The following is a 22,913-nucleotide window of genomic DNA, read 5'->3' as shown; positions in this document are numbered from 1 at the left end:
AAAAACATAAAGACAGATTAGAAAGCAAAAGTTGAATCATACCTCACGCTGAAATCACCATAATTCCCAAAGTTTTACAAACCCTAAGTCTAAACAAGTTATATGGAATCAAGAAACTGACAAAATTCTAAGGACCTAGTTGATGAAAGGAACCCACTAGTGAAATCCCACATACCTGGTAAAGAAATCTATGGAGAAATCCTTTAGATTTTGGTACTGAACTTTGAAGAACGCTCGACTTGTTCATGGAAGAGTTGGTCACCTCTTTCTCTTCTCTTTGCTCTAAGTTTGGTGATTTTATGAGAATAAGGGTTTTAGGTAGTTTCTGACTAGTTTTCTTAGCATAGACTAAGTAAGACGACAGTGTTTAAACATTAAAGGGTGTGATTTACGTTCCCGACGCATAGGGGAAAACACTAATGTGACCCTGACTTAAATTCAGCCAAAGTTGCATCAAGAAAGGATTCACGGGCCATCATGATGACTAAGGCCCTTCAAGCAGCTCGTGAAGATGCTCTTCCCAATAAGGCTTCACTAAACTGGCATAAATTTTTACTACGAGTTTGTATTGTAGCAAACTCAGTAACGTTGGAAAAATAACTCAATTATCTTTAATTTGATAGGTCATAGGCTATCTAATTCATTTTTATGCTGAAAGATATGGTTGTTTGAAGTTGACCTTAAACTCTAAATCTAACAAGTCTCCTACATGCACAACTTCACGGTCTGTATAGAGCTCCACAGACCATTTAAACGTCTGTGGTACTTAACCAGTGACTTGGGGGTGAAACCTCACTTAAAAGCTGATGAATTGACTTCAAGATAGGCTTCACGGGTCGTTATTAGCACAATAGCCCGTCAAGTGGGTCGTGAAGATGCTCTACCAGAAAGAGGTTTACTAAAATAAGCATAACTTTTTACTCCGAGATCATAATTAGGAAAACTTGGTGGTGTTGCGAAAAGGACTCAAAGACCTATAATTTGGTAGGGTGTAAGCCACATAATTCATTTTGTACCGAAATATATGATTGTTTGAAGTTGACCCAAACCTCAAAGTCTATCAAGCCTCTTTCACAAGCTACTTCAAGGCACATGTAAAGCTCCACGAACCGTTTAGTGGTCCACGATCTTTCACCTTTTGTTGGATGCATAACCACGGGCGAGGTGACGGGTCGTGGTCCTCTTCACAGTACGTGCACCCCCTCTGTGGTTTTCCTTTCTCTCTTGTTCAATATTAGTTCGGATTTTTGAGGTGTTACAAAATCTCTATCTTGGGGTTATTCATCCTCGATTGAAGTCTAAACAAGCTAAGTATTGAAGAAAGGAGTTGCAATCTCTATCACAAAGTACTAGAAATTAATATCTAACTGAACTAAGTGCCATGTAGATGCAAGGATAACTAAGGAAACAAGGTACTGAGACCTATTTACACAAGAGTAAACTGAGATACTAGAGAGGAACTATTACATGAAACTCAAATAGAATCGGAAGGAAAGACGTGAGGATATATAGCCATAATGGTTGCTTCTGCTTCCCAAGTTGCTACCTATATGGACTGACTCCTCTACAAAACCTTCACTGAAGCGACTTCCTTGTTTCACAAACTATGAACCAGACGGTCAAGAATTTGAACTGGCACCTCTTCATAAGTTAGACTATTCTTCACAGACACACTGTCTAATGGTACTATTGATGCCAGATCACCCTCACACTTCTAAAACAAGAAATATGAAAGACTGGATGAATCACTGCTAGTTCTACTGGTAGATCTAACTCATAGGCGACATTAACAACCCTTCTTTGGATTCTCTAAGGACCGACATATCTAGGACTAAGCTTCCCTTTCTTTCCAAATCTTATCACCCCTTTGATAGGTTACACTTCCATGAAAACACAATCATCGATTTCAAACTCCAAGTCCATTCTCCTTAGATCTACATAGGAGCTCTGACGACTTTGAGCTGTTCTTAGCCTATCTTTGATGAGATGAACTTTCTCCATAGCCTCATAAACTGAATCTGGCCCAATCAAGGTTGCTTCACCTACTTCAAACTAACAAATCGGGGACCTACATCTACGCTCACATAGTTCCTCATATGAGGCCATTTGAATACTAGAATTAAAGCTATTATTATAGGCAAACTCTATGAGCGGTAGGTGATCATACCAACTACCCTTGACATCGATCACACAAGCTCTCAATATGTCCTCTAAGGTCTGAATGGTACGCTCTACCTGACCATCTGTCTGTGGATAAAATGTTGTACTGAGATTTACCTGATTACCAAGACCTTTCTGAAACAATTTCAAGAATTGAGAGGTAAACTAAGGACCTCTATCTGAGATGACAAAGAAGGGAACCCCATGCAACCTGACTATCTCATTGATGTAGAGTTTGGCATAGTACTCCACTGAATATGTAGTCTTGACAACAAAGAAGCGAGCGGACTTATGACTCTATCAACTATCACCCAAATGGAGTCATGTTTTCTGCAAGTATGAGGTAAAACCGTAATGAAGTCCATGTTTATCACTTCCCACTTCCATGTAGGAATTTTAATTTTATACCTCCTGGTTTCTGATATTCTACCTTAACATGTTGACAGTTAGGACACTTAGCCACAAAATATGCTATGTCCCTCTTCATGTAATTCCACCAAAAGACTTCATGTAGATAACGGTACTTCTTAGTTGACCCTGGATGATGGAATACCTGGAGTTATGAGTTTCGGTAAGTATTTTCTTCCTCAACTAACCCACATTAGGAACACATAAGTGACCCTGGTAATATAGCATACCATATTCCCCTTGTGAGAAAACCTCAAATTCTTCGGATGAACTGCACCTTTCAATGGAAGAAATATAGGATCACTATCTTGTGTTTCCTTAATCTCCACCACCAATGAAGATTCTGACCCATTCTAAACTATCAAACCACCATATAATGTGTTTGTAAAGAAAACTCCTAAGCGAGCAAGCCAATGAACATCTTTGGCTTACTTTTCTTTTCTTCCTCAACATGTGCTACACTACCCATAGATAGTCTACTAAGAGCATCAACCACTACATTGGCCTTACCAGGAAGGTAAAGCACATTCATGTCATAGTCCTTGAGGAATTCAAGCCATCTCCTCTGACGAAGATTCAACTCTTTCTGGGTTAACACATAATGGAGGCTCTTATGATCTGTGATCACATCAACATGAACACCATCCAAGTAATGTCTCCAAATCGTTAGGGAAATTACTACGACTGCTAGGTCGAGGTCATGAGTTGGGTAGCTCTTCTCATGGACCTTAAGTTGTCTAGAAGAATAAGCTATGAACTTACCTCCCCGCATCAGCAAACAACCTAGGCTGACCCCTGATACATCACAATAAATCACATTACCGTCTAGACCATCTACTAGAGTCAAGACAGATGTTGTAGTCAACCTAGTGTTCAGTTCTGAGAAACTTTTATCACACTCAATGGGGAAGTTATGGATGAATATCCTCCAACAAATCTTCTGTAATAATCTGCCAAACCTAAGAAACTTCTGATATTTGTTGGAGAGGTGGGTCTGGGCCGGTGTTGTACTACCATAATTTTCAAACAATCCATTCGGATCCCTTCGTTGGATACCACATGACTAAGAAAGGTGATAGACTGTAACTAGAATTTATATTTCCTGAACTTAGCGAATAGGTGGTGATCTTTGAGAGTTTGTAGAATAACTCTCAGATGAGTTGCATCCTCCTCCTCACTCCGAGAATAAATAAGGACATCATTAATAAAGACAATGACAAAAAAGTCCAAATGTTGTTTTAACATCCTGTTCATTAAGTCCATGAAAGTTGCAGGGGCATTTTATTGTCCAAAAGACATAACTATAAATTCAAAATCACCATACAGAGTTTTGAAAGTTGTCTTCGGAATGTCACTATCTCTGACTCTGAGATGATGATAGTTGGATCTGAGGTCTATCTTAGAAATGAAACTAGCACCCTTAAGTTTGTCGAATACATCATCAATCCTAGGGATAGGTTATTTGTTCTTGATTTTCACTTTATTCAACTTCTGATAGTCAATGCACATTATGAGAGAACAGTCTTTCTTTTTCACGAACAACATTGAAGCACCACATGGGGAGATACTATGTTTTATGAAGCCCTTATCTAGAAGGTCTTTCAATTGATCTTTCAATTCCTTAAGCTCAGCTCGATCTATTCCATAAGGATAAATTGAAATAGGCTGGGTATCTGGGAGGAGATCTATTCTGAAGTCGAACTGAACCAATCCATATGCCCGAAACTCATCCAGAAGTTATATGGGTTAAGGACTTGAAGCAAATTTAAGATGGAGGATCAAGGACTTGAACAAATGCTAAGGATAATCATGGACTTGAACCACATATAAATATGACAAAGGACTTGAATCGAGGTGACAGTAGATATGGACTTGAACCAAGTTCTAAGAAGCAGTGTACTTGAACCACGACGGCAAATGGCGATTCACTTAAACCATGCCCGTTGGAGTAAATTGGGGGCTTGAACCATGAATATAGGAGAATTGTCTAGAAATACGATCAGCGGCCAACTGAGTATCATGAGAAGTATCCCCAATTTCAGTGCCATCAATAGATCACTCCAGCACGAACCATAACCAACTAGAATCAATGAGTAGCTTCCACACCAAGAATTAGAGGCACTAGAACCAATGGTAGTAGGGGATTTATGGATATATGGTTCGAAGAGTGGTGTTACTGCTTCAAACTATTAGACTCAGGTCTGCTACATTAGTCTATAGGGAGCTAACCCCTCCGAAGCAACGTCAGGGAGATTACAAGGCCTAACAGCTCCGAAAGGACGCAAGTCTATGGAAATCACAAGCCTAAGCCTAGACTAAGGCCAAACGTGCTCCAACAATATTCACAAATCACAAATAACGCACACCACAAGGTGGGGATTATCAATAAACACAATAGACATCATTCAACCACCCGTAATACCCAAAAAGTAGCCTAAAACATGGATTCCAGGAATTTAACATGATTAACCCCAAATTCATTTAAATCAACATGCAATTACTTAATCATGCTCAGTCTAAGTAGAGGGAAGTCATAGCCTACTTGTAGGCTAATCGCGCACTCCAAATCACATTGCTGGAGTTTTTCCCTTTCGTACCACCTTGAAACGCTTCGACAATATCAAAAATAGAATCACAACATCATTACAATCGTTTTGACCCAAAAATTGCATTTTTCAGAGATAGACCTATAATCGGGTCTAATACGAGATTATGGGACCCGCGCGAGGAATCCTGAAATTGACTCCGTGAAAAGGTTCATTTTACCTCCCCAAACTTGTGACCCAAAATCAAACAAAATTTGGGGCTCGAAATAGCCCAAAATCAGCCCATGCATTTAAATCATCATTAAAGCTAAAGAAGGAGAAAGGAAATTAGCTAAAACTCGGCAATTAACTGAAACGGAGGTACCCCCAATAGTCCACGAGAATTCCAATGCATAGCCATTGATGAGTCCACAATTTGGACTCATTGAGGGCTTCATTTTGATAGATTTAGTTTCCTCAAATGCATATTTTGTCTCAATAATTGATGTAAATCACTAAGTTTCAGGTAGTTAAGTTGAGAGACAAATCATGGACGCTAAGCAGAAAATAAACAAGGCGGCTGAAAGGATGACGAAATAAAGGCTTAAGGATCGCTTAATGCATTAGGCGAGTTGCCGAATAGCCTTATCCTATCCCAAAGCTCTAGCGTGTTGAGCCCTAAAGGAAAGATCAAGTTGGCGATGAAAGGGAGCAGTCGGCGCGTTGCCGAACATATCCACGAAGCAACACCATATCGCCCAATGATTCAAAACACGAAGATGCTGAAGGGAAAAATAGAAAGGTGATCAACCAGACCAAAGGGCGGATCGCCGAGTGCGTTGGCGATCCCGACTAACAACACCGAGTGGTCCTTCGCAGCATAAATTTTTGAAAACTATAAATGCCCATTTAAATTTGTAGCTTAGTATCAAGTTTTACAATTCAGAAACCAATTTTTATAATATTTTAGTTTTAGTTCTTAGAGTTTTTGGGGAGATATTGTTCTTGAGCATGAAGGTTTTAAAGATTTTCAACTCCAATAAATTAGAAGTGGGTCTTGAAGAATCTTCATCCTTGACGTGTTTCAACCCCGTAATATGATGCATTAGATTATGTTAAATCGTGAGGCTTTGTGCTCGTATCATATGGGTCCTATTTTTGAATTTGAGCAACTCAATGTTTGATTTTGTTATCGGAGGTGACGGGGTTGAGTTCAAGAAGTTGGGTTGAAAATAGGCACGTTGGGTCATTTGGCGAGCAGGGTCATGCTCGGAGATTCGCATAATGTCCCTATTTTACCTTTAAATTCATGTTATATCTATTGTTTAGCTCTGTAACTTTCAGCAAGAATCCTGGGTTGCCGAAGCGATTTGGTGACTCACCGACTAGTTTGGTGAGTCTGTCTGCAACTGATTTTCAATGCTTTGGTTCGAATATTTTCTAACTTTCCCTCGAAGCTAGACATGGGTAGACCGACAATTGCAGGGAAAATCATGCTACCTCAAAAGATTAGAGCACTGAATTGTAAAATGAAATAAGAGAGGTCGAATCTTCCAAAGAAGGGCAAGCAAGAACACCTATCTAGAAATAAAAGCAAGGGCAAGAGGCCTACTCCCCGAGACACCTCTACTCCTTCATGGGCCAAGGACTTTTCTCAGTTGTACAAAGAGTTTTGGCAGATACACCCGTGGCAGCCCCTGACTACGGCCACTGATGCCCAAATCCAGACCGATGCATCGAACATAGATGGAGCAACTGAGTAGACAGGATTCCCTCTTTACCTATCTCTCTGTCTTACTTTATTTTAATTTTTGGATAATTTCGTTTGAATTTGAGGACAAATACATTTATTTGGGGTGGGGTGAGCCCCACCTTTCTTTTATGATTAATGCTTTGATTATATATTTGGGTCATTATGCTTAAAAATTGTGTTATACACTGCTTCTTATGGATGTTTGAACTTGTGGATCCTTTTGCTTTTAATTGTAAATGATTTTTGACCCTTCCAAAAATTTTGCCACCACTTGTATGTGTTGAATGTGGATGTTCTTTAGCAAATTTGGGTCTTCATTATGATCAATATCGGTGACTCAAATTGTGCTCATAATCTAACGAACATGAATATGCGGCTACGATGAGACCAAGTGAAGTTACATAGACAATATGTGAACTCTTTGCATCTCGTTGTAACTAGCCAAGTATCAAATTGATTTTGCTTTGATGAACGTTGCACACTAGCGAAAGTGTGAAGTCTTGTTTGACTTTGGTGTTGATGCCTTGTTTGATGATCTTACTGTGAACCATACATGATAACACCTAGAATTTACCCCGTTGGTCCGGTCGCCTAAGTAAGTCTATCTCTTGATATGATCTTAGGCAATTTTGAAGAGTGTGAAATAATTTGACATATACCTCTTTTGTGGCCTACCTTGTGAGCGTGTGTGAATCTCTTTTGAATACCCCTTGAGCCTTGTCCTTCTTTGGAAGAAACTTGATGAAAACATGACCTTTCTAAACCCACTACCTATAATACTCTTTATTTGTGGTTGATTGAATAGCCAACTTAGGCCAAAAGCCTAAGTTTACGGTGTGGTGAAAAGAGAAGGCAAATCAACAAGTGCGAGAAAATTCCCTTCTCTCCATGTGTGAGAAAAATGGAATACAAAAAAAGAGACAGATGAAAAAAGAAGAAAATAATGAAAAATAAAAAGAAAAAGTTGTGAAATAAAATATGAAAATAAAAAAATAAGTGGGGTCTCCAACAAACCATGGAAAGTGAATAATGGGATGACTTGTGAGCACAAATGAATTTGATGAGGAAAAAAGAAGAAAGTGTTGTGAGCACCGCATTTCATGAGGATGAAAGTCACTGAGCCTGATCGATCATACCTTTGCACTCAGCCCCATTACAAGCCTTGAAAAGACCTTTTTGATCTTGAGTGAGCTTTAACAATTATCAATTAGAAAATAAGGGCAAATATATGGGTAAAATCATGCATTGTCTTTATCTATGTGAGTGTGATTACTGACCTTGATTCCGAAACATTAAATTGTTGAACCATTGCGTGTGAACATGGAATTATTATTTGTGTGAGGTTATTTGATTTCCTTTGTTGAGCTTGGACTTGCATGTGAAGCAAGTATAGTGAGCTACAAATTCTTTGATAATGGTGTGTCACAACTTGAGTCTTTGAGTACACAATTGATCCTTCCATTAGTAACTTGAGTCTTGTGTAGCACAGTTTCAGACATCCCTTTCAAACTGCTGAACTTTAGTTTTACTTGAAGACAAGCAAAAGTTTAAGTTGGGGGTGTTGATGAGTCCTCAATTTGGACTCATTTAGGGCTTCATTTTGATCAATTTAGTATCCTCAAATACATATTTTGTCTCAATAATTGATGTAAATCCTTAAGTTTCAGGTATTTGAGTTGGGAGAGAAAGCATGGACGCTATCAAGCAAAAAAGGAACAAGGCGGCTGAAAGAACGAAGAAATGAAGTCCTGAGGATAGCCTAATGCATTAGGCGAGTCGCCGAATGGCCTTAACCTCGCCCAAAGTTGTAGTGTGCTGAACCTTGAAGGAAAAGATCAAGTTGGCGATGAAAGGGAGCAGTCGGCGTGTCGCCAACAGATCCGCGAAGAAACACCATATAGCCCAATAATTCAAAACGCGAAGATGTTAAAGGCAAAAGTTGAAAGGCAATAAACCAGACCAAAGGGCGGATCGCCGAGTGCATCGGTGATCCTGACTAACTGTGCCGAGTGGTCCTTCGCAGCACAAATTTTCAAAAACTATAAATACCCATTTAAATATGTAGCTTAGTATCAAGTTTTACAATTAAGAAATCAATTGTTATAATATTTCAGTTTTAGTTCTTAGAGTTTTTCGGGAGACATTATTCTTGAGCATGAAGGTTTTGAAGATTTTCAACTCTAAGAAATTGAAATTGGGTCTTGAAGAATCTTCATCCTTGACGTGTTTAAACACATTATTTATCGTACCCATTTGATGGAAACACTTTTTGGTATCGATTTCTATCTCTTTTTGATGTCTAGCTAAAAGCCCAATTCTTGGGGTATGATTTTGTGAATATGGGTTAAATTTACTGTTGGGTATTGCTCATTGATAGTCTATTTGCAGTTTAAATGTGATTGCGTTTAGTAGATGTGCTTGAACTTAATGGAATTATAGTTGCAAATATGATTTCATCTTCTTGTTTTTGGCTTGCTTGAGAGATAGGTTTTAAAACCAAGACTACTAAATCGATAGCCTGTGGTTATTTGGTCGTCGTGGGTTCATCTCGAGAGAGTGAATCCTAGGCCTTCTCCCACACATTCAGCTTGACAGAGTGAATAGGTTAAGGTGAAGGATGTGCTTAATTTTTGCAACTCTGTGTTCGAGAGAAACTGAGTTGATTCGAGGTAAGTTGTTCGAGAGAAAATTTACCCCCACTAAAGTCTAGCTTAGTTACAAATGTTCAGCGATTTACTATCAATAGCATTTATCCGATTGTTTATTTTATCCCATATTCCTAACACATCCCAAGAATCACGTCTCCCATTTTCGTATATTTTTATTTGTGCTGTTTTTTTTGTTTCTTAGTTGAATACAAACCCCCAATTGATAATTGACATTCGTGTCACCTTTAGATTTAGTATGTTTTTATTCATTAATATTTATAGCTATGATTGATTAGAACTAAATTTTACTTTTCTCTTTGATTCTTGACAACTAACCGCTCCCTTGGGACTCGACCCCAATCCATTTGGTTGGGTTATATTACTGCACACGATCGTTGACACTTGATTTGGAAGTTGTATCCTTGATTACGTCCAACATCAGCCAAGCCATTTCGAGTAACCCATCCATTGAATCACCCAAAATAGAGCTAAAATGAGATAGAAATCTCGTTAAAAAATGAGGGTTGAATGCTGCTTTTCTGCTTAAATTAATGGCAGATCTGGTCGCTAAAAGGACTTCTGGTCGCTAAAATGAATATTTTCTGGTCGTTAAGATTTTGCACTAGATATCAGATTTTTTCATATTTTTTCAAAGTTTCCGAATGGACCCTTGGGATTAATTTGGGACCGGATAAAAATAAACCAACTATGCTACCCCACTAAATTTGATATTCCGGACTCAATGGAATTTTTAGGTTTTCGTAAATAGATTGTTATGACGTAAAAACCAGGACTCATTAGGCCTAAAACTCAACTTTTCACCTAAACACCCAATAATCAAAAAGAAGATCTTAATACCCAAACGAAAGGTCCTAATAGATCAAATTCAACATTCCGGAGCTGATGGTGCTGACATAATTCTCATAAGATAACTAATTCTCTGAATGTTAACCAAAGTAAACTCTAGGCCTTTAAGTTTTCCAACATCTCATCTAAGTGCTCAAACTAACACCAGAAGCCTTAGGCCCTGAACTAAAGGTCCTTCTAGATCGAAGTCGAGGTTCCAGAGCTAACCGTGGTGACAGAATTTAAATCTAAGCACATTTACGAAGAATGTTGACCAAGGTAAAACTTAGGCCAAAGCTTAAAAGCAAAAACGCCTAATAGCACAAACTCACACCGAAAGCCTCAGGATTCAAGCCAACCATGCCACTAGCCTAAAATGACCATTCCAGAGTTGATGGAACCGTTAGAATTTCATTCGGAGGTTGTTTACTTGACGTTTTTACTAAAGTAGACTATTCATATTTCAAAATCTCCAAAACAGGGGAATGGGCATAAAACCCAAATGAATGAACAAGCGACCGAACAATCACTACCAGAAACTCATAAATGAGTTAGGGTTTATAGGAGCGCTCTAAACGATAAAAAGAAGGCATTAAGGCAAAAATGACCTAGAGGGTTATAGCACAAACTTATTGGAGTATGACATAAGAAAAATAGTTTTTCCTAAAACTCGAGTATCCTGCTAAGTTAGTTTACCATACAAGATATACTAAAAGTTATCATTTTGTTGTCTGAAAAATCAAAAGATGGAGTGTTTTGTGGGATTTAAAAGTTTTCTTATTATATTTTTTTTATGATTGCTTACTAGAAATTGAAACTCTGAATTATGACATCATGCGTAGACGGATTTAAGATTTGAGTTTCAAACTAGATCAGTTCAACCTTTAAGTCTTTAAGATTCTTAATGCTAATAACACTGTACATTTGAAATTATGTGATCAAAATTAGATTTTTTTTTTATCTCTTAATAGTTTTAGTTGCTTTTCACATATATATTTGTGTTTCTTATTGAAAATACTGGGTTTAGTTGGACATATAGAACATATGCACTATCTGCCTCTGATAACATGTCGTTAAAAATTATTTATCTCAAACTGCAACCAAACAGGAAGATTTAGCTAGTGTCATCAAAAAATGGGAAAACAAACCATCAGGGAACCTAATTAGCAAAAGCTCGAACTTTACTACTTATTCTCCCACTGATAAAAATGGCCATCAACTGGTGGGCCTACCAAATGGCTCAATTGTAGAGAAGTGGAGACGTAATGAGAAGAGAAGATCGCTTGAGAATTATCCTAATGGCGGTATATCTTAAGCTATCATGTTTTGAACTTTATAAATTCCTTATATTTCTCTTAACTCTTTGTGAAATGTATGTACAAAAAATTCAAAGATGAGGAACTTAGGTGGGACATAGTTGGATAGTTCTATAGTTCAAAAGTGTAGAAGAGATGATGTAAATTATCATGACGATCCCATTGGGGGGCACTGGTTTATGAAACTGTGAATAAGAAAATGTTAGTGATAAATATAAATAGAAGCAACTAAAGATCAAGTCATTCAAAGATTTGGTTTTAGCAAAAAAAATTAGAAAGTCATTCTTTGGATGTTACATTAAAGAACCCCTTAAGAGGAAATAGAATGAATGTCAAAATCCTAAGACGCAACCTCCCCCACATATTATAGAAGAGATATGTGATAACACTCTAAGAAAGAAAAGAAAGAAAGGTCTCCAAGCTCATGGGAAAAGACTTCAGCTGAAGAAGAGCTAATAAAGGGTCTGATGGAAAAGGGAGAGCGAGTTAGACAAGATCTAGATTCCACTGTCTCAGCATAGTGCAGATGTTGATCAAAATTCTTCAAAAAGGAATTCGTGTACTTTGCAACTTTCTATTGTAGCCACTTCAAGCTCTTCTAAAGTGTCTTGTTTATACAAGGACCAACTAAACAATTGAAATTAGCGATCGATAAATTTTATAGCTAAACAACAAAATATATGTCTAATCTTATTTAGTCACAAATTATAATAAAATTTTGTTACCTATGAACTCTTTAACAAAGGTTAATGAAGAAGTTCGTTGCTAATTCGAACTATATAAAATGGAACCAATCCCAGAACCTGAAAGTCACGAGTACAAAGTTGTCTAATGTTAACAAATGCAAGTCATATAAGTTGAACAAAAAAAGCCATCTCAAAGCCATAAGACTAGCTAACGTATATAGAGAAGGAAAAAAGTTGGTCCAAGACGCCCAATGCTCACCATGTCTCCGATATCCACAAGCTGCAAAAGATAGCATGATGAATCACCACTGGTGGCTAGTACTAGGACCTGCATCACGAAAAGACGTAGAGTGTAGTATAAGTACATAAACAAAGATACTCAGTAGGCATCAAAGGCCAACTGCGCTGAAAAGGTAAGAACAATCTCAAAAAAGAGAATTTAGACACAAACAGAGGTGAAAACAGATATGAAAAGAAGCACACGAGCATACCTAAAGTAAATCTAAGTATATATAAACTAAACCTAACTACACTCCCATAAGCCCAAAAGGTACAGTTGTGCGCAAGTTTGCATATAACCCGAAAAGACCCCATAAGCCCGACAGGTACACATAATAGATAAGAATATAAGAATGAAAAGTAACCCAAATTTGAATCCAAAAACATTAGCCGGGATCCAAGTCTGAATAACCACGTAACCAAGAACCGGTTAACTCCCAACCCAGGTGGCAAGAGTGAGGATCAATCCCAGCCGCCCAGCGTGAGAGTCCACTCTAAAAGGTGTAAGGATCCAATCTAGAAAGAGTGATCTGGGAGCGTGTCGACTTCCTAGATGATCTCAGCTATAAATTCCGCTCAGCCAAAAAGTCCACTCTTGGGGTCAAAAGCCACTAGCTAGGAAGAGTGACCCCCGGATGTGTTAACTCCACAAGGGATCTCAATTACGCTCCTAGCCACCGTGGATCGTTGTCCACTCTCTAAGACATCACAAAAGTCTCCAAGCCTTGGGTATTCTAATCCCAAGAAAGTTCACAACCTTCAATATGTATCAAAGTCGTAGAAATAGGAAGAAAAAATAGAAAGGCTAGGAAGCTACGCAAATGCCTAAACTAAGGATTATACTATCAGACCCAAGTTTGCTATTCCATTCTACATAGACCAAGTATATCCAAAACGACATCGAAGATGCAATGAAGCTAAAAGTCTCGCTAGTCTAAGGGAACACTAGAATATCCTAGGCTTAGGCCAAACATGATCTAAAAAATAAGTAAAAGCGCAAGTAGGTCACAACAAAATGCAACAACACATATATCAACCCACTAACATTGTACTACCATCGAAACAATATCAATAAATACTAGATCATGGCTTCTAAGGAGAAAAAATAGGGATAACTAAGCACCCGCCCCTAATTCAGACTAATCATCATGAATTCACACATTCAAGCTCAATCTGAATAGATAGGAACCAGTACCCTACTAATAGGCCGACCGCCCACACTCTAAATCAAGAGGCCAGAGCTTTTACTTTAGGAACGGTCTTTAAATACTGCCACACTATAGAAATTAGGATCAGAATGTTAGTGTGGTCATTTAGAAACAAAAATCACATAAAACAAAAAGGGGCCAATTTTTGAGTGAAACAGGAATTGTGGGACCTGCTCTAGAATCTATGGAATTGAATCCATCAAGCGGTCCTAAAATATGCATCAAACTTGTGTTCCCAAATTAAAGACAATCAGAGAACTGAAATAGCAAAAGCAACAATTATGAAATTTAGCAAGAAAACAAATATAAGGCAGCCCTACACACCCAAAATCACCTCAAATGGATATTCTTCAACAAATCTGAATCACTAACTCATGTAGACACGCTCTGAATGAACACATTGGACTATGAATCACTGAAATTGGAGCTCTGATGAGGGAGAAATTGACAATTCAAACTTGGGACCAAAGTTGACTCGTACCCTTCTTCATGAACGCAACGAGCCTCCACGAACACTGCCCTCGCTAATGTTGTGAGAGCCCCATCAATGTGTCTAGAGGTGAACTGAATCCATGCAAACATGACAATGCCTCTGCGAATGTGACACTCCGTGATTGGATCAAGGCTCTGCAAATGTGTCCCTCAGGTAAATTAACCTCCACGAACATGGCCAGAGGCCTGCGAACATGAAGGCCTACCCCAACTGATGTATTTCAGCTATCTTGGCAAGTTTGAAATCCTCGATAGGGTGTTCGAAATTCATTCAAAACCCCGTGCATGAAAACAAGATATGCAACCCTACGAAATTTGATATTCCAAACTCAATGTAGTACTACAAATTATCATTCAAGCTCATCTCGAGAATAAATGGGTCCCACCCCAAAACTATATTAAACCAAAATCCACAAGGGGCTTGGAATAAGATGCCTGGAAGCCTCGGAATCAAAATGAATGGACGTTCTAGACCAAACTCAACATTCAAGAGCTGACCGTGCTGAAAGAATTCTAATTTGAGCTCCTTTACTCAGAATGTTTACTAAAGTCAAACTTATGCCTTAACTTAAAAGTTAAAACGCCTAAGCGCATAGACTCGCATGGAAAGCATTAAGAGTTTTGTCGACTATGCTACTAGCCTAAAATGACTCTCTTGATGCAGACGGAATTGTCAGAATTGGAATCTTAGGTAGTTTTATTGGACTTTTGATAGAAAATGACCGTTCAAGGTTCAAAAGTTCCAAAATGCTAAAATTCGCACAAAAACCAAACGAACGACTAGGTGACCAAACTGTCATTCCCTATGACTTGTAGTCACTACAGGAAAGCTCTAAATGATGAACATGAGGCGTAAGCACAAAAATAACTTGAACGTCATTACAGTTGACGTTTGACCTCATACTAATCAAATATATATGATATGCTTGTGTAATCGTATGTCATGAATACCTTTATACAGATGCAAATGCATGACATACATAACAATATTCCTAGAAATTGAGGTCTTTCCAAGAGCTAACTGGTATCATATTTGCCAACATATGGCAAACTATACCATATACATAGTCTTTTGGGAAAATAGGCCCCTTTCCCTCCAATTGTAGCTCGATGTAAATGCAGAACATGCCGTGATATGAACTATGAATGCACATAGTAAGTCATAACAAAAACTTTGCCAATCATAGCTCTTTCGTGCTCTCGTTATCAAAACCTCAGAATCACTTATGTATAACATGCAAACGAATCATAGAACCCTATAGGATTTTAAAATACTTAAATCAAATTTGGAGAGGTAACTTGAACTTGAGGATGTTCATAAATATTTTAAGCTACTTAATGAATCTGGTCATGAATTTATTTAACTCACAGAAAACAATTTAGGCCAACAAAATTTATAATAGACTTGAAGCTTTTGACTTGACTTCAACTTATCAAATTAACAATTTCGGAACACGAAAGGTGACTGACATACTTAAGTTAATTTATATGAACGACTTTAATCGGTAATAGTATGATCCATTTTAGAAATAAGCTTCTTGACAAGTATATACCAAAATGAATAGAGTATAAGATTTAATAATATTATCATTTTTAAATAACAATTTTGTAAAAGCTTCTGACAAGAAATAATGGCTTAGCAACTCCCTTGGATATAACATAATAATTCTCCAACATTTCAGCCTTAATCTTAGGACAATAGCTCGCTAATTGACATAAGGAATAAGAAACTTGATGGATGATAGCTTTACCATGAAACACACTTCAAAATGATAACGTATGAGAACAATATGATAACAATCAAGGAATAAAATTAGTTGACTTCTCAATGTCCTTCACATTGGGTTTTTCTAGCAATAGAATAGTAAATATAACTTATTTGATGATTTATAACTTTTTTGAATTTGTTCGTTATGAAAAAAGGAATTTTTCCTTAACATACCCTAAATATGGGCTTGAATAACTTAATGTAGATTATCAGTTTTCTTTTAGTGATGAATTATAACCTCAAAATATTTTCTTTCCACAACTATTGATCAACATAGTTTGCACATATATCTCTACAACCATGGAAAACATTATTTGGTAAAGAAAATTGAAAGATGTTTATAGCAATTGAAAACTTTACCTAGTAAAGCCAAAATTTATTAAAATTTATATGTGGCAGCCTATATATATCATAATATATGTTAGTTAATTTGAAGTAAAAAGGTACAACATTTAATGTTTTGCCCAGTTGGTGTCATCACATGAACTATAATGGTTGTCCACTCCCTCCACTTCCACGTGGAAGTGGAGTTGACATTTATAAATCATTGAATTCTTCAACTTATTTTACAATGAATCATCTAACAAAAAATTATTACAATGAATCATATACATACATTGTATATTATTTATAATGAATGTATTTTTTTCATATGAATTTAATAAATAGGATACATAATTTAATAAGATATAATGTTTTGATGTATTGATTGTACCTTATGTATCATAAATTATTATTTTTATGTAAATTAAATAAATATGATACATAAATTATTAAGATACAATAATTTTATTGTAATCAAAATTAACTTTTATTGAATCTCAAAACACTCTTTAAATTAATAAATACAATTTATCTATTAAATAATGCATCTACAAATTAATAATATTTTGTAATCTCACCTATATTAATTTAGTAAGGTTTTACTGTAGTATTATATTAAGAAAAAAAGTTATTTGTAGGTATATAAGGAAATCTATCTAAGAAAAATCAATTGGAAAGATTCTTTAAATATATCTACCTATGATTATGCTATATTATGTGTAGATATATCTATGTACATTCTGTAACAAAAGTATACCCCATTTTAAAGCATTACTAAGCCATTCTTAGAAAACTGTTTGGACCCGTTTTTTATACTTCAATCCATTTTAAGGAAAAAATTTCAAAATCTTATTAGAAATCTATGGTTAAACATATCTTTAAAAATATTTCCTTTTTAAAAATTTGATTTCAAAATAAATAAAAACTCTCTGGCCACAAATATAAGCACTATTAAGCCCTTCTCAGCAAACTCTTTGGAACCGTTTTTGATACTTAAGAACTTCTTACATAATTTTTTCAAAAACTATGGTCAAAAATATCTTTGAAAGTATTTCCTTTTTTAAAATCTAATTAAAACAACATATGAACTGCTATCCAAATTTTAAGAATTATTAAGCCCTATATAAATCCTTCATTTTCGCTCCTCACAATGAACTACTTCCACTTCCTTTTCCCCATTGTGACGTATTGCAAAAGAAAGAAAATTAAAACTCTTGCTTACAAACACCACTAATAGTATAATCACAAATGGAAAATCACATGTACTTGGTGAGGAAAAACCATTGATTTTTGATGCATCCCATATTAAAATTGATTCCAACATTCCCACACAATATATACAGCCGGATGACTAGAAACCTTGTGTTGTAGCACTAGAACTTCATGTTCCCCTTATTGACAAGGGCTTTCTTTTCTGGTGACCCTGTCGTGGCCAAACAAGCATCTAGGTTTGTTGGTGAAGCATGCAAGAGTCATGGTTTCTTTAGTGTAGTAAACCATAGAGTTGATGCTAATCTCATCTCCAATGCCCATTGTTATAAACCACAGAGCGATTTATAACTCTCTTATTCAAAATTATTTCAAAGTTTTTATTTTCATATTACTTTAAATAAATCTTCTACTCCAAAAATGCCCTTAAATTTTCGGTAAATTTAGTGGAGTATGATATTAGAAAAATATGTTTTTTCTTCTACAACTCGAGTATCCTTCTAAGTTATTTTACCCTACAAAATGTATTGAAAGTTATTGTTTTACTTTCTGAAAAATCAAAAGATGGAGTGTTCTATGGGGCTTTAGAAGTTTCTCATTATAAATTGTTCATGATTCCTTACTAGAAATTGAAACTCAGAATTATTACATCATGCGTAAATGTATTTAAGATTTAAACTAGATCAGTTCAACCTCTAAATCTTTAAGACTTCTAATGCTAATCTCATTGTACATTTCAAATTGTTTTAGTTTTTTCCACGTATATATTTGTGTTTCATAATGAAAATCTGGGTTTAGTTAACCCTATAAAACATAAACACTATCTACCTCCGACAAAATGTCATTAAAAATTATTTATCTTAAACTGCAACGAAACAGGAATGTTTAGCTAGGGTCAACAAACAATGTCAAAACAAATCATCATGAAACCCCAATTAGTATAAGCTCGAACGTTACTGCTAATTCTCCCACGTATAAAAATTGCCATCAACCGGTGGGCCTACCAAGTAGCTCAAGTGTAGAGAAGTAGAGATGTTAACAAAATGAGAAGAAAATATCCCTTGAGAATCATCCTGATGGGGGTATATCTTAATCTGTTCTATTTTGAACTATATAAAATCCTTGAATTTCTCTTAACTCTATGTGACATATTTTGTATGTATGAAAAAATTTAAGATGAGGAACTTAATTGAGATAGATTTGGATAGTTCTACAGTTAAAAAGTGTAGTAGACATGATATACATTATGATGACTTTCCCATTGGCGGCATTGGTTTATCGAACAGAGGATAAGAAAAGGTTAGAGATAAAAATAAATTGAAGCAACTAAAGATTTATTCATTGAAAGATTTGGCTTTAGCAAAGAATTCAGAAAGCCATTCTTTGGATTTGACATTAAAGACTTTATTAAGAGGATATAGAGTGAATGCTAGAATCCTAACAAACAACCTCCCCCCCCCCTCCCGCCAAGATATTATAGGAGATATATGTGATAACGTTGTAAGAAAGAAAAGAAAGCAAGGTCTTCAAGTCCATGGGAAAAGACTTCAGGAGAAGCAGAGCTAATAAAGGTACTGATGGAAAAGGGAGAGTGAGTTAGACAAGATCTATATTACACTGTGTCTCAACATAGTGTAGATGTTGATCAAGACTCTTCAAAAAAGGATTTGTCTTCTTTCGAACCTTTTGTTGCAGCTACTTCAAGCTCTTCTAAAGTGTCTTGTTTACATAAGAACCGAATAAAAATACAAATTAGCGATCGACTACACAACAAAATATAGTTATAATCTTATTTAGTGACAATTTATTATAAAATTTTGTTACGTACGAACAATTTTAAAAAAGGTTAACGATGAAGTTCGTTGCTAATTCCAACAATATACAATGGAAGCCATCCTAGAACTTGGAAGTCACAAGTACAAAGTTTTCTAATATAAACAAATGCAAGTCCCATAAGTGGAACAGAACAAGCCATCTCAACGGTAAAAGTCTATCTAACATAAATAGGGAAGGAATCAAGTTGGTCCAGGATGCCAAGTGCTCAACCTGTCTCCGATATCCGCAAGCTACAAAAGATGGCACGATCAATAAATGCTGGTAGATGCTACTAAAACATGCATCACGAAAAGATGTAGAGTGTAGCATAAGTACCAAAACAAATATACTCTGTAAGTATCAAAGGCAGCTGACGAGGAAAGGTAAAACTAATCTGACAAAAGAGAATTTAGACACAAACAGAGGTCAAAACGGATATGTAAAGAACCACACAAACATACCTAAAGTAAATCTAAGTACAACTAAACTAAACCTAACTAGACTCCCATAAGCCCAAAAGGTACACTCGTGCGCAAGTTAAAATAAAACCCGAACGGACCCCCATAAGCTCGACATGTACACTAAATAACTAAGACTAAAAAATAAAAAGTAACCCAAATTCGAATCCAAGAACATCAGTCGGGCTCCCAGTCTAAATAACCATGTAACCAAGAACCAGTCAACTTCTAGCCCAGCTAGCAAGAGTTATAATCAATCTAGGACACCCTGCCAGACAATTCACTCCTAGGGGCGTAAGCAGCCTAGCTAGCAGGAGTGACCCGGGGGCAAGTCAACTTTGTAAAGGATCTCAAGTAGGCTCCAAGCCACCATGGATCATCGTACACTCTCAAACACATCACAAAAGCCTCAAAGCCTGGGGTACTCCAATCCCAATAAAGTACTCAACCTCCGGTAATGCATCAGAGTTGTAGAAATAGGGAGATAAGAGAGAAAGGATAGAAAGGTGGGAAAATGCCTAAACTAAGGCAAATACTATCAGACCCAAGTCTACTATTCTTGCCTACAAGGACCTAGTCCATCCAAAATGACATTTGAGTTATCATTAAGTTACGAGGCTAGCGAGTCTAACGCAACTCTAGTCTATCCTAGGCTAAGGCCGAACATGGTCCAAATAATAAGTAAAAACACAAGTAGTTCACAACAACATGCAACAACACATTTATTAGGCCAACTAACATTGTACTACCATCGAAATAATATCAATAAGTCCTAGAACATAGGTTTTAAGAAGAAAAGTAGAGATAATGAGGTACATATCTCCAATTCACACTAACCATCATGAATTCACACATTCAGGATTAATCAAAATAGAAAGGAAGTTGTATCCTACATATAGGCAGACCACACAATCTCCAAATCAAGAGGGCAGAGTATTACCTTTATGAACGGTCTCTGAACACCTCCACAATAAAAAATAAGATCAAAACATTAGTACGGTCATTTAGACACAAAAATAACAAAAAATTAAAATAGGCCAATTTTGGAGTGAAATGGAAATTGTGGGACCCATGCTAGAATCTCTGAAAGTGACTCCGTCAAGAGGTCCTAAACTATGCCTCGAACTTGTGTTCCAAAATTGAACACAATCTGAGGTTCGAAACAGCAAAAGCAACAATCATGAAATTTAATAAGAAAATAAAGTTAAGGAAGCATGTACACACCCAAAATCTCCTTAAACGGGGATTCTTCAACAACTCTCGATCACCAACACACGTAGTCATGCTCCTAAAAAACATAGTGGACTTTGAATCACTAAAATAGAAGCTCAGATGAGGGAGAAATCGACAATTCAAACATGGGACCAAAGTTGCCTCAAAGTCCTCATCGTGAACACGACGAGCCTTCAGGAATGCGCCATCGGCTATGCGGATGTGACCCTCTGTGATCGGGATAGAGCTCTGCAAATACGACCCTCAGGTTAAGTGACCTCCACAAACGTGGCCAAGGGTCTGCGAACATGAAGCCCTACACCATCTGATGCATATCATCTTATTTGGCAAGTTTCAAATATCCGACGGGGAGTTCTGAATTCATTTGGAACCCTATTCAAGCAAAAAAAATATGTAACCCTACCAAATTTGATATTCCAAACTCAATGGAGCAGTAAATTTCCCATTCGAGGTCATCTTGGCAAAATGTGGGTTTCACCGTCGAACTCTATTTTTAAACCAAAATCTATAAGAGGGCTCAGAATCGATGCTAATAAGCCTCGAGATCAAAACAAAGGTTGTTCTAGACAAAACTCAACATTACGAAGCTAACCCTATTGTGAGAATTCTCATACGAGCTTGTTGACTCAAAATGTTGACTAAATTCAAACTCAGGCCTTAACTTAAAACTTAAAACTTAAAACGCCTAATCACATAGACTTGCACTAAAAGAATCAGGAGTTTTTCCCTCTATGCTACTGGCCTAACATGACCCTCTTAAAGCTGATGAAATTATTAAAATTGGATTTTGAGGTCATTTTCTTGAACTTTTGATAAAAAATGATTGTTCAAGGTTCAAAACCTCTAAAATGCTAAAATTCACACGTAAGCCAAACGAACGACTATGTGACCAAACTCTCATTCCCAGTGACTTGTAGTTACTACAGGAAAGCCCTAAATGATGAACAGGAGGCATAACCACAAAAATAAATCAGAGATCATTGCAAGTAACATCTAACCTCATAGTAATCAAATATGTATGATATGATCGTGTAACCATATGGCATAAATACATATATAGAAATTGAAATGCATGACATACCCAACCAAATGCTAGAAATTGAGGTCTTTTTGGTAGCTAAATGATATGTCATATTTACCAACCTGTTGCAAATTTTACTAAAATGACCCAAAAGGTTCTTAAAAATGTGCTTCGGAAGTTACCGGAAACTTGTTTAGCTATATCAAAAAAAAATTCGTTTCGTTTTTCAAAAATCCGACTTCATATTCTTGTTTAGGGAGTCAAATTGAGTGGGAAATGGGTCTAACCCAAACTTTAGAGCAACCGTATCAAAATCCGAAATTTCCAAGTGAAGCCTTTTTCGAGGGTCTACTTTGGAAGGTCATATCTCCTAGCACACAAATAATTGGGTGGCCCATAACATATCCATGGAAAGCCCTTTGAGTTAGCTACCTAACGCACTTCATTTCACCTCATTCGAAGTTCGGACAAAGAAGTTATGCCCATTTTCGTAAAATCTGTCCGGCAGGAAATGCAATTTCCAGTGAGCGTTTTTTTCTAAGTGTTGGACCATTTTTCCAAAGGGCGTATGTTATTTTCTATATACCATTAGTTCAATTCCCATCTCTAAAACATTTCCCAAAACACCTCTCCCACACTTAGACACATTTTCTCTCAAGTTCTCTCAAGAACCCTAATCCAAAAACCTTCCTCAAGATTGAAGAGACTCTTGCTCCAAGTTCCAAGCTTCCATTGAAGACACTCTCAAGACCTTCATAAGAACT

The 22,913-nt window shown here is 36.6% G+C and overlaps 1 pseudogene; it reads left to right on the top strand.

The window, feature by feature from the left end:
* Positions 1-11,548: 11,548 nt before the first annotated feature.
* LOC125864905 (gibberellin 20 oxidase 1-like) overlaps positions 11,549-22,913 on the top strand; it is a 69,972-nt pseudogene continuing 58,607 nt past the window's right edge.

The sequence above is a fragment of the Solanum stenotomum genome, chromosome 5 (assembly GCF_019186545.1).
Source record: "Solanum stenotomum isolate F172 chromosome 5, ASM1918654v1, whole genome shotgun sequence".
In the NCBI taxonomy this organism is placed as follows: Eukaryota; Viridiplantae; Streptophyta; class Magnoliopsida; order Solanales; family Solanaceae; genus Solanum; species Solanum stenotomum.
Note: the sequence above shows the minus strand (reverse complement) of the source record. Positions and strands in the feature narration are given on the sequence as shown.